Source organism: Neophocaena asiaeorientalis, unplaced genomic scaffold (assembly GCF_003031525.2).
Source record: "Neophocaena asiaeorientalis asiaeorientalis breed wild unplaced genomic scaffold, Neophocaena_asiaeorientalis_V1.1 scaffold689, whole genome shotgun sequence".
Lineage (NCBI taxonomy): Eukaryota > Metazoa > Chordata > Mammalia > Artiodactyla > Phocoenidae > Neophocaena > Neophocaena asiaeorientalis.
Genome location: NW_020175666.1, coordinates 1,632,580 through 1,644,813, shown reverse-complemented (window position 1 = coordinate 1,644,813; position 12,234 = coordinate 1,632,580). Strand labels below are relative to the sequence as shown.

General features: G+C 42.3%; 1 protein-coding gene across 3 annotated transcripts in view; it reads right to left on the bottom strand.

The window, feature by feature from the left end:
• LCLAT1 (lysocardiolipin acyltransferase 1) overlaps nt 1-9,478 on the bottom strand; it is a 192,325-nt gene extending 182,847 nt beyond the window's left edge. For 2 of the 3 annotated variants that reach the window (XM_024731526.1, XM_024731524.1), the window contains exon 1: nt 9,313-9,455. The gene's annotated coding sequence lies outside the window, so the exon portion shown is untranslated. Of the gene's footprint in view, nt 1-9,312 lie in introns of all 3 variants that reach the window. The other variant, XM_024731527.1, reaches the window with a different exon arrangement.
• Nucleotides 9,479-12,234: the final 2,756 nt, after the last annotated feature.

The following is a 12,234-nucleotide window of genomic DNA, read 5'->3' as shown; positions in this document are numbered from 1 at the left end:
AAAGTAATGTTAACCAACATGATCACCCAACTTTATCACCTAGGTAGGTCCTAAAATAGTTTTGGGGTCATTTCAAACAACTCTAGTTTCAAAGAACAGAGACCTAGCACAAATTCAGTTAGTTAAAACATTATGCTGCAGCTTTTGAAGACATGTTTTGAGACAGGGAATAGACCCTGGCCTTCAGAAAAGGTTCCCTCCACATAAACTATTCACTGCCATCAACACCACCTTTCCATACATGTCCAACAACCTCCTCCATTCCTTTCACTCATGAGCTTCCTCACTACAAGCGTCCTCTCCCCAGATGTGAAAATTATCAAAATCCTACCATCTTGGTAAGACCAAGCTCCAAATACATCTGCTCCATGAAGCTGCTGCTTTTTTGAACTCCAAAAGCATTTCAGTATCTATACTGCTCATTGATCAGCATGTGCTATTTTTATACTGACAGTCTTTTAATATATTCTGACTTCCCAGTTATAGTTTATAAGGAACTGGAAGGTATGTCTTCCATCTCCAGTGCAGTTCACTGGAGATACACATTGAGTGGTGGCCCATCCAAGAAACGCAATAGGTGTTCGTTTGCTTTGCTTCTATATAAAGTTTGGGACAGTATTATTGTTAGTTCGGGCTTGACGGACTGTGGTGAGCCTTGAATGGCTGCCTAAGAAGTGTGGGTTTTATCCTGCAATAATCTAGAGCTGAAAGTTCTTAAGCTCAAAAATGATGTGATAGAAGTGTATTCTAGCAAAAGTACTCCTTAGTCCACAGTTGCCAGATTTGGGGGAGACAGTAACATTTCAAGCAAGGAAGGAAGTCGGCTGAGCATAAAGGGTTAAAAGTCAGAAAGCACTGGGTTCTCTAACACCTCCGGCTCTTGACAAGTTATACGTCTTCTTAAAGGCTTCCTTTTCTTTATCTATAAAACAAGGATGAGAAAACCAGAACCTACCTAGCTGTAGTAAGTATTACAGAAAATCACAATGACAGTAAGTGCTACAGTGGGATTCAAGCACATCACAGTTCAAGCTGTTAAAAGGATAATTCAAACAAACAAAAAGATAACACTGTGTCTCCCATACAAATATAAAATGAACACCTGTTTATGATTTTATGTAACTCATTAATTAATTATGGAATAAATAAGATGTTTCATCTGGTTCAAAAGTGGATCCAAAGAACACAAACACACAGGCATCAGGAATGGTGAAATGGATTTGCTTAACAGATCCAAAACCTGCTTCCCCCACAAAAGAGGAAAAGAAATCAACAGTACCTCCAACCAACAAAATTCATTTGCATGTCTTAAGGACAAGAGCAATTTGCACTGCTGTGAGTTATTCACAACTTACAACATTATAAAATAAATCAAAAAATAATAAAAGCTGTAGATCCCATAGATTAGATCTCCAGGAAATGTGCTTCAGACCACCTAGTTTCCAATGAAAACACCCCGTAATCCCTTTTGTACATTTCAAGACTTTCACAAATTTTCCTTACATAGTTCTTAACCACCATGCACACTGCCTTCTTCTTCTTTTAGAAAAAAATCCACAGCTTCAAGATCTCTGACAACCATTAGAAAAACTGAGTCCCCTCCATAAAACTAATCTTTCACTACAATAAATTGTTTTCTTCACATACTAAACCAGAAATTTAGAATTATTATGCATTTATATATAAATGCAGAAATAAATTAATTCATTGGATTGTCAAGCTTCTTAAGAGATCTAAAACTAACGAGGGTTTGGTTTTACTGAACAATGACAAGGAGAATTACTCTCTGAAGGAAAAAAGACATAGTTATTAAATTGTCACTTCCAAGTAACTGACCCAAAATTAACTTAAGTGTCTAACTGGCCAATATATGCATCTTAATTTCCACCCTATGTTTTCTTCCATAAGAAAAATCAATCCCAGTCCAACTACCACTCCAGTAAAATCAAGTAGATGTACTGCTCCTACTGCTCCAGCTAAGTGCAACTAAAAACCCTGGACATCATATATGAAACAAACAAAAGACTCTGAAGGTGGGACTTCCCCAGCGGTCCAGGGGCTAAGGCTCCACACTCCCAATGTACGGGGCCCAGGTTCGATTCCCGGTCAGGAAACTAGATCCCACATGCATGCCGCAACAACGAGTTCACATGCCGCAACTAAAGATCCCACATGCCACAACTGAAAAACCTGCCTGCCACAACGAAGATCAAAGATCCCGCGTGCCACAACTAAGACCCGAGCAGCCAAATAAATAATTAAAAAAAAAAATAAAAGACTCTGAGCATGGAGAGAAGGCACACTAGCTAGGGAGGCACCTTGGGACCCGCTGAACAGCATGGTAGTGAGTTCTCTGGGTTTTCCTTTTGCCTCATATATATCACGTGGACACAAAGCTGAAGCAGCCAGTAATCCAGGAATACCAATGGGGGCTGACAAAAAAGTTCCTGCTCTTTCAGAAAACCAAGAAAAGAGCAGCAGAGCAAAACAGAAGACTTGCAGACAATAACCACTGGCACTCCAGCCAAAAACCACAGGAAAAACTGTGGCTCATCCCCACCCACAACTAGGTAAGCCAAGTAGGGAGCCTGAACTTTCCCTCTCACCAGGCTGTACTGTTGTGCCTCAACATTACAGGTTACCCCCCTTACTCCCACCCCTTACCCCCCACCCTTATTCCTGCAGGGATGGTATCAAAGGCAGAACTTTCTTCCCTTGCCAGGTAGGTGTAAGACTCCCCCTTGTCCTGCCTCAGTGTCTACGAAGACCACCTGGAGAGCCTGGACTTCTACTGCCATGACAGTAAGGAGGCTCCCCTTCTCATCTCCACCAGGATGGTATGAGACAAGGCCTAGTAGAGAGTCAGGACTTTCTCTGCCCTCCAGGGGTAAGAAGGCCATCCCCTCCCAGTGGTGTCAGTACAGGTGTCAGTACATGTGGAGAACAGCAAGAAGGCATAGTAGTATCAGTGAAGGCCTAGAGAGGAGCTGAAACTTCCACCCCTGCCCAGCAGCAGTGAGGAGCCCTGCTTCGTGTGTCAATGGACCAATTCCTCGAAAGCACACAACTCACCCAAAATGAAATAGATAATCTGAATAGTCCTGTGACTATTAAGGAAATTAAACTCGTAATTTAAAACCTCATGAAAAAGAAATCTCCTGGCTAAGATTGTTTGATGAGAGAATTCTACCAAATGTTTAAAGAAAAATTAACACAATCTCTTCTGGTAAATACAAGAATAAGGAGCACTTCCCAATTTACTTTATGAAGCTAGTACTTCCCTGATGCAAAACCCAGGAAAAGACAGTACAAAAGAAAAAAACTATAGACCAATACATGAATGTAGGCACAAAAATCCTTAGTTGAATATTCAAGAATCAATGTAACCCACAATATTAACAAACTGATAAAATACATATTCACAGGATCATACCAATCTATACAGAAAAAATTATCTGATAAAAAACAATCCTGTTTATGAGTAAAACTCTCAGAAAAAAAAAAAAAGGGAATACAGGGGAACTTCCTCAATTAGATAACAAGCAACTATAAAAAAAATACAGCAAACATCATTACACCTAATGCTGAAAGAAAAAATGAACAATGCATTGCCCCTATTATTGAGAACAACAATGTCCACTCTCACCACTCTTATACAACACAGTACTGAAAATTCTAGTCAATGCAAGAAGGCAAGAAAAGGAAATAAAAGCCATACAGAAAGAAGAAATAAACCTGTCCCTATTTGCAAATGACATGATGGTTTCCATAGACAATCCCAAGAAATCTATCCAAAAACCTCCTAGACCCTCCTAATATGTGAGTTCAGTAAGGGTGCAGATACAAGATAAATACACCAAGGAAAAAAAGCAACTGCAAACTGCATTTCAATGGAAAAGACAACCTACGGAATAGAAGAAAACTTCTGCAAATCATATATATGATAAGGGGCTTATAACAAGAATATATACAGAACTTCTATAACTCAGTAGTAAAAAGGCAAATAACCCAATTAAAAAATGGACAATGGATCTGAATAGACATTTCTCCAAAGAAAATATACTAATGCCTGATAACCACATGAAAAGATGCTTGACATCATCTGCCATCAGGGAAATGCAAATCAAAACCACAATAACTCACACTCAGGAGAATGTTTTATTATAACTTCTCTAGAATGGCTATAATCAAAAAGATAATAACAAGTGTTGGGGGAAGATGGAGAAATATGGGAACCCCCATATGCTGCGATGAGATTGTAAAATGGTAGAGCCTGGAAAAGTCTGATGGTTCCTCAAAAAATTATACCATATTACCCAGAAATTCAACTCCTAGTTATATACCAAAAAAAATTACAACATACATCTGCACAAAAAACTTGTACGTGAATGTCCATCAACTGATGAGTAGATAAATAAAATGAGGCATATCCACACGATGGAGTATTATTCAGCCATAAAAAGGAATTAAGTACTGTTACATGCTACAACAGGGATGAACACTTAAAACATTATGCTAAGTGAAAGAAGCCAGTCACAAAAGACCACATATTATATAATTCTACTTAAAGGAAATGTCCAGAACAGGCAGAAAGTAGGTTAGTACTTGCCTAAGTCAAAGGTGGGAGGATGAGGGGACATGAGGTGTCACTGTTAATGGATACAGGGTTTCTTTTTGAGGTGATAAAAATGTTCTAAAATTAATTGTGGTAATGGTTGTACAACTCAATGAATATAGTATTAAAAATCACTGACTACCAGATCCACAGCTGACTTCTTTCTTGAAACTGACAAGCTGATTCTAAAATTCATAAAGACTTACAAGGGACCCAGAATAGACAACCCAATTTTGAAAAAGAAAAACAAAGTAGGAGGACTCATACTTCCTGTTTTCAAAACTTACCACAGGGCTTCCCTGGTGGCACAGTGGTTAAGAATCCGCCTGCCATGCCAATGCAGGGGACATGGGTTCGATCCCTGGCCTGGGAAGATCCCACATGCCATGGAGCAACTAAGCCCGTGTGCCACAACTACTGAGCCTGCGCTCTAAAGCCTGTGACTCTCCATTGAGTAATAACATTGAACACCTTTCTATACGCATACTGGCCATACAGAGATCCTCTTTTAGAAAGTGCCTATTCAAAACTTTTGTGCATTTTTAAATTAAATTGTCTTTTTCTTATTAATTTTACACAATACGCATACATTCTGGATGTGAGTCCTTGGTCAGAGAGATGAATTGAGAATTTCTTCTTCCAGTCTGTATTTTGCCCTTCATTCTCTTCATGGTGTCTTTAGGTGGAGAGAAATTCTCAATTTTAACGAAGTCAAATTTATCAATCATTGTTACAGTCATTGCTTTAAGTCTTTTTTAAGAAATCTGTGCCTACTCTACTCAGTAGTTCTTTGATTTGTGCTTATGGTTTGAATGGTTCTGACCTTGCTCTGAATTCATGAATTCCTGCATCTTTGTAAGGTTTACAATTTCACCTTGCAGTCGATTTGAAATGCATTCATGTTATGTTGTTGGTGATAGACAACTTTAGTGTTACGAACGTCTGAGCGGAAATCAGTTTTACAACTAGAGGATTCATCTGTGACTACTTCTATATTATAATGACTTCTGTACAAATACATTAAAAACATACTGTTAAAAAAGTGAGAAAAACCCTCTAACACCTGTTATTCTAACATTTTACCCCAAACATACCTTAGATGATTCTTCCCACTCCCTTTGAGGGGCTTTCCTCCAATGGGTCACTTTATACTAGACCCTACTGACTTTGATGATATAATTAAGTGTTCTGTAGTCTCAGAAATCAAAAGCCTAGAGGCTTCTGTTAAGCCAGGTTCTATTACACCTTATTTGACCCAACAACCTCAGAGGGTTTACAATTCTCCAGAAAACCAGTAACAAAGAACTCCTTGCTCCATCCTTTTTCCTAAATTAATTAACAGAATCTCCTTTCTCCAACCACAGTTACCAAAGAACCAAAACGAACAAATGTAACAGCTTAGTCTTCTCTTTACTAGCTCAGCAGGTGCTCCCCTCCCCCATCCAGTTATTCTTCACACCCAGCCAATCTTCCATTCTGCCTTCCAAATGTGTGGTGGCCTCTGAACTTTGCTGTCACAGTTAATGCCCTGCTTCACTCCCTCACCATCTCTGGTCTGGAGTATGGGAACTGCCCTTGACTGGTCTCTTCCTTACATTTTGTCTTTGACCCTGTCACCACCAAAGTCCCCTCTCCAGAGCATAAAGTTGATCATGTTACTCATCTGATTAAGATCCTTCTATAAGTCCCACTGCCCACAGGATAAAGTCACTCTCTTAGCTGAGAATTCACAATCTGGCCCTAACCTTTCCTGGCTTCTTTCCTAGCAACTCCTGCAAAATCCTGGCCTTACACCTGGGCACCCATGCCCTCTTTCTCATCCTAATTTTGCACTGCTTCCTCCTTTGGCTAGAAGTCCCTCTCCCTTTATCCTGCAATCAGCTCCTTCCCTTCTTGCACAGGACGACCCCAGCAGAAGCAACTGTTCCCTAGTATGTGTTCCTGCAGCTCTCTGTACCCACCACAACTATACTTGAGTCCTTATCACCTGTACTAGTGAATCACTTATTTGTTTTTCTCACTCAGGATTAGGAATTAATCTTTACATCCCAAGGACTTGGCAGGGCAATTCCATGAAGGTTCAATGAAAGAATGAATGTCCCAGACACTTTTATTCATGTCACCTTCTTTCTATAAATAGACACTAGAAAAATTAGTACAAATATGTCAAAGCAATGAACCTAACACAAGTTGTCTTTTAAAAGTCACCCAGCTAAGTAGTCTTTTAAAGAGTTTAATAAAAAACTAAAATCTTCCTCAATTACAGATGTGTGCTTCCTGTTAGAAATTAGTAACGACTCTTTGCTTTAAAATACTTTTAGGGACTTCCCTGGTGGCACAGTGGTTAAGAATCCACCTGCCAATGCAGGGGACACGGTTCAATCCCTGGTCCGGGAAGATCCCACATGCCGCGGAGCAACTAAGCCCGTGAGCCACAACTACTGAGCCTGCACTCTAGAGCCCACATGCCACAACTACTGAAGCCCGTGCGCCTAGAGCCCATGCCCCACAACAAGAAAAGCCACCACAATGAGAAGCCTGCACACTGCAACGAAGAGTAGCCCCAGCTCACCGCAACTAGAGAAAGCCCGCGTGCAGCAACAGACCCAACGCAGCCAAAAATAAATTAAATAAATTAATTTTAAAAAATACTTTTTAAAAAATGGGCATCGTGCCACAACAGTGAGAGGCCGCAAAAAAAAAAACAAAAAACAAACAAACAAACAAAAAAATAATAATGGGCATCAAAGATGGGATGAATATACCACTTAACCAAAGTAACTGGAGTCATCACCATATAAATCACTACTGGATGCCAAGGGAATGAATCACAGTTATTATTTATACAACTAAAAGACCACAAACAAAATTACTTCGTTGAAAGTCTGTTCATATATATCACCTTTACACATAACACATCTGCATGATACAGGAAGATGGTGTGCATGGTGGTTAAGAACACAGTCTGACATCATAATGCTAGTCTTGCAATTTGGGGAAAATAGCTTAAAACTTCCACGTGCCTCAGCTTCCTCGTGTAAAACAAAGATGATACACAATGTTGCTGGGTGAGTGAGCCCTTAAAGGCTCTTGGAACAGTGCCTGAGGAGTAAATGCATAGTAATAAATGTCAACTGTCAACACAGTGCTTTTAACTTTTTTAAGTCCTTTTACATACACTTTTTTTTTTTTTTTCACAACGGCACAGTGAGATTGCTTGGAGAATCACTTTGTCCATTTCCGAGATAAAGTACTGATAGAGAGGTCATGATTTCCCTAAGATATTTTAAGTGGCAGAGTAAGAACCAGAAACTACACCTAACCCCAGCCCCAGACTACACTGACTACATCTGCACAGATGCAGTGTGGAAGAAAGATTCTTTTGGGTTTTCCCCATTGTTTACCCTTGGTTATCAGCAACAGCCAGACTAAGCACCTGGTGGGAAGGAACGGACCTCCATTTGCTCAAATTAAAAGGTAAGAGAAGCCTCATTTTCACAGTGCCTGATGCATAGCAGGCAGTCCAAAGACAACTACTGATAACAAACAAAAAGTGCCACTGTGCTTTCTCAATAACAGAACAAGGCACTCCACAAAATTAAGACTGCTACCAAAAACAAAAGTCACTTAATTTACCTATCTGTCACATCAAAGTACAATGTAGCAATAGGAACTTAAAAAAAAAAATTTAATGAATCTTTTTCTTTTACTCTCAAAAACGTAACAGTTTTGCAAAAAGGGCTCTTTCATCAAGACAGTTATTTGAAAACTAACCCAACTAGTTATACTTCATGACAGGTCTTTGCTCAAACAAGGGACCTACATGAACGGACAAAATTGCATTACTGTTAACACCTTCACCTATACTTATCTTCATTACATTCCTGGGCTTCAGCTGAAACTCAATCCTCAGTCTTAACATGCAGCCAAGTGCACATGGAATAGAGTTAATGAACTTCGAAGGCAGAGGCAATGCTCCCGGGGAACCCACCGGAACCAAGGAAATACCAGGAAGCAAAACGTCTCTCCCAACAGCTAAGCGCCCGAACTTTTTATTTCTTCTCTTCAAATGGACAACTAGGAGCTCAGATTCACCTTGACGATGAGACTTGACATCAGCCCCTGGCTAGGGCCTACCTTTCCTTTTGTGGCACTGCCACTCTGGCACCTACAGGCAGGCGCCCGGAGCATACACAAATAAGCCAGATCCAGCCCTTTCCCTCCACAGCTCATGTCCAAGCCTCGCACGTGGCGGCCACTTGGGACCTTTAACACATCTGACTTAACAGCGGCAGAGCCTGGGCTGTGTTCGCAGCGGTGCAGCTCCCGGACCTGCCCCAATCTGGAGCAGGAAGGTCTTGGTGCTCTTCTGTAAACACCTATCAGATACCTGGCCCTCCTCCTCCCGCGGCCACGTCGACCCGGCCCGAGCCGCCCCGCGGCCCCCGACGCCTCCGCTAGCCTCCGGGAGTCTCTTTCCCGCGCCTCCTCTCACCTGAGTCGACGGCGCCGCCACCCGCGTGGTGACCCCAATTCCCCGTCAAGTAACCGTTACAGGGGGCCGCAGCCCAGGGAGGCCCGCGGCTCGGGTGGAAGAGCCCATGGGGCTGCTCCCCCTCCGCCGACCCAGGATTCCCCGGCCGCCGCCGCCATTTTCCCCGTGCCGTAAACCCCACCTGACGGTTCCAGCTTCTCACCTGTGACCAGCAGAGGACCACGCGCGACGCCGTGGGGAGCGCGTGGGCGAACTGGAGAATCCCTGGGGGTCACAACCTCCGTGCACAACCCGCCGCTAATTCATCCCGAAGCGGGAGGCTTCGGGCCAGTCGCCCTTGTAATGCGTCCCGGCAGGCTCCATCCTGATTGGCTGCGAGCGCCTTGAGGCAGCGGCGTCCCCGGCTGCGTGAGAAGCCCAGGTCCCCGGAGCCCCGCCCCTGCTTCCCCCGCCTGGGGCTCCCCGGGCGCCTGACTCTGAGGGCTCCCTTAAAGTGACCACGCTCATTTCCGGCCCGCCTCCAGGAGAGGAGGGACCCACAGAGCGAGGGGGTGTAGGGGCGAGTAGCAATAAGAAATAGGGAATGCCGGAGGGCATTGTCCCAGGGAACCTAATGGTCCCTCTAACCCCTGGAGTTTCAAAGTGACAATAGAAATCTGGGGAGTTTAATTTACAAACTGTGGACTGACAAGAAAGGCACAACCTAAAAATTAAGAATTATGTTTTACTGGACGAACATACTGAGGACTTAAACCTAAAAGGCAGCCTCTCAGATCGCTCTGAGGGACTGTGCTGAAGAGGTAAGGAAGGAGCCAGGATATTTAGGAGCTTTTGCAACAAAAACTAGGTAGTTGGAACTTTAAAAGGTTACTGTTCATTAAAAACCAGACATCTCAAGTTAATGAAGTTAGCAGTTTTCTACCTATGGAAAGACGCCAGAGTCTGGGCTCATCAAAATCATTCCTTTGAAATGCACCTTAACTGTCTAGGGCCAGTATCCTGTTTTTTTTTTTCCCATCCTGAACTCCCTCAGGGTGCACAGTGCGGGGGAGGGGCGGCAACTGTGTTGGCTGATGGCTTGATGGCCACAACATCCTTTGTTTATTGAAATGACTGGTGATATTCTTTGTCCACAAAGCCTAACCTACAGGGGCAAATCAGTAGTAGAACCCGTTCTAGTGCTTAGGTTCCTGACGCGCAGCACCAAGCTCTCCCTAGCATGCAGCTTCCCCAGTCCTAGGGAAACTTTCCCTCCTCTGAGCATCCGCAGTACTTTCATGATAACCCTCATAAAAGGCGTTCAGCACTTTCTACTGTGGGACATCTGTCCCCTAACCTACTAAACTCTAAAGCTCCATAATGGTGGGTACTGTGATTAAACCTTTTTTTATTTCCTACACCATGCCTTCCTCCTGCGAGTCTTCAACAAAGATTCACTGAATTAAAATCCTGAAAAGAATAAACATAGCCACCCATCACACACTTAGCCACTATACGTATGTTTATGTGTTTTATTCATTTATTCAACAAGGTACAGAAGGGGATGAATTTTTTTTCAAAGTACAAGATTCCTGTCCTCATATATTTGTAGTGTAACAATAATGTACATCTAGGTTTGGGATGCATAGCTTCAGTATAGCTAAATTATATTCCATAGGCATTTCCTGGCGGTCCAGAGTTTAGGACTTGGCACTCTCACTGCCTGGGTCTGGGTTCAATCCCCGGTCTTCCCGGGGGAAAAAAAAAAAAAAAAAAAAAAAAAAAAAAAATATATATATATATATATATATATATATATACACACTCCAGAGCTCTCTGTGAATCAAAAGTTCCCTTGTTCTTTTTCTAAATCAGCTTCACAGACTCTCCAATTTTGTTCAGAAATATTGAAATATTTTAAGATATGCTGAAATTGTGTTGGAAAATGAAGATAAACAACAGAGGGAAACACCAATACAAAAGCCAACTCTGTCAATTACCCCTGTGACCTTAGGCCTCCTTTTTTATCTGTAAAATAAGATCACTAATATAAAAGTTCTCTAAATTCTTTTCTTCCCCCCACCCCTACAAGTTTTTAACTTTCTTGATGTCAGAGACCAGCGGGAAAACCCTGAAGGCATTGGAGATGGGTTTTGAAAGAAGAGATTATAATCTCTTCTTTATAAGAGATTATAATAGTTTATCTTTGCATCTCCGCAACTCCTAAAACAAACAGTGCCAACTGAGAAAGAGAACACCACACATTTGAATACAGCAGATGCTGAATGAAGTTTAACTGACTTGATGAATCATCCTGGTTTCTTCTCTATTTCACTTTCCTAGCCTTAGGCTTTTTTGGAGGGTGGAGTGGTAGAACCTGAAGGAAAGGGTCAAAACTATGGAGTCTGAAGGTATGAGCTCTTTTTTACCCAAACTGCTTCTGACACCCACCACATGTGCGGCTTCTCCACACCAAGCAGTACTCCAGTTCTCTGTGGACACCAACTAGGTGTCCTGCAATGTAATTCAGTTTTGACGCTAACTGCTTGAAATTAATGCAGACTCCACAGGTTAAGGGCTTAGTTCCACAAAACTGCTCTGCACTTCAGACACCAATAGAAAGTCTGGGTCTCAGGACTTCCCTGGTGGTCCAGTGGTTAAGACTCCACACTTCCACTGCAGGGTGTGCAGGTTCGATCCCTGGTCAGGGAAGCAAGATCCCACATGCTGCGCGGTGTGGCCAAAAAAGCAAAAAAAGGAAGTCTGGGCCTTGCGTACTTCTGAAAAACTGGCTGTAAATCGGGGCATCCCACAATGCCCTGCTCAGGGTCCAATTTGCTAGAACAGATCACAGAACTCAGGAGAACGCTTTACTTACATTTACAGGTTTATTATAAAGGATACAACTTAGGAACAGTCAAATGGAAGAGATACGTAGGGCAAGATATGGGTTGCGGAGATAATGATTAACTCAACCCCCTCCCTGGAGGTTGAAGGGTAGAGTTGAAAGTTCCAACCCTCTAATCTCAGGGTTGGTTTCTCTGACATCCAGCCTCCATGCTCCCAGAATCAACTCACTAGCATAAACACAGGTTTAGAGAGGCTTGTTATAAATACCCAAAGACCCTCCTATCCCCCTCTGAAA